This window comes from Sinocyclocheilus anshuiensis, unplaced genomic scaffold (genome assembly GCF_001515605.1).
Source record: "Sinocyclocheilus anshuiensis isolate Anshui unplaced genomic scaffold, SAMN03320099.WGS_v1.1 scaffold1816, whole genome shotgun sequence".
Taxonomy (NCBI): Eukaryota; Metazoa; Chordata; class Actinopteri; order Cypriniformes; family Cyprinidae; genus Sinocyclocheilus; species Sinocyclocheilus anshuiensis.
The window spans coordinates 448769-449132 of record NW_015557182.1 but is presented as its reverse complement, the minus strand read 5'-3'; the positions used below and the strand labels follow the sequence as shown (position 1 = coordinate 449132).

The 364-nt window shown below is 41.5% G+C and overlaps 1 protein-coding gene across 2 annotated transcripts in view; it reads left to right on the top strand.

Moving 5' to 3' along the window:
• Positions 1–364, top strand: part of LOC107678667 (probable palmitoyltransferase ZDHHC14) — a 39695-nt gene that overhangs the window by 1477 nt on the left and 37854 nt on the right. The window lies entirely within an intron of this gene.

Below are 364 nucleotides of genomic sequence, written 5' to 3'. Positions count from 1 at the left end.
TGTCCCTATTTTACCCAGCACTGGGTTGTATTTAACCCAGCATTTTTTAGAGTGTATGGAACCTCTGCATTGCACAAAAGGTTCTTTATAGTGGAGAAAAAAAGGTTATTCACTCTAACAATAGATGGTTCCTTGGGGAACCCAAAAGGATTATTTAATGGCATTGCTGTGAACAAGAAGCTATATTTTTAGGAGTGTCCCATGAGAAAATACCTACACTCTAAAAAATGCTGGGTTAAATACAACCCAGTGCTGGGTAAAATAGGGACAAACCCAGCAATTGGGCTGTTTGGCCCTTCTGGGTAGTAACCCAACCGCTGGGTCAAAACAACCCAATTGCTGGGTTTGTCCCTATTTTACCCAG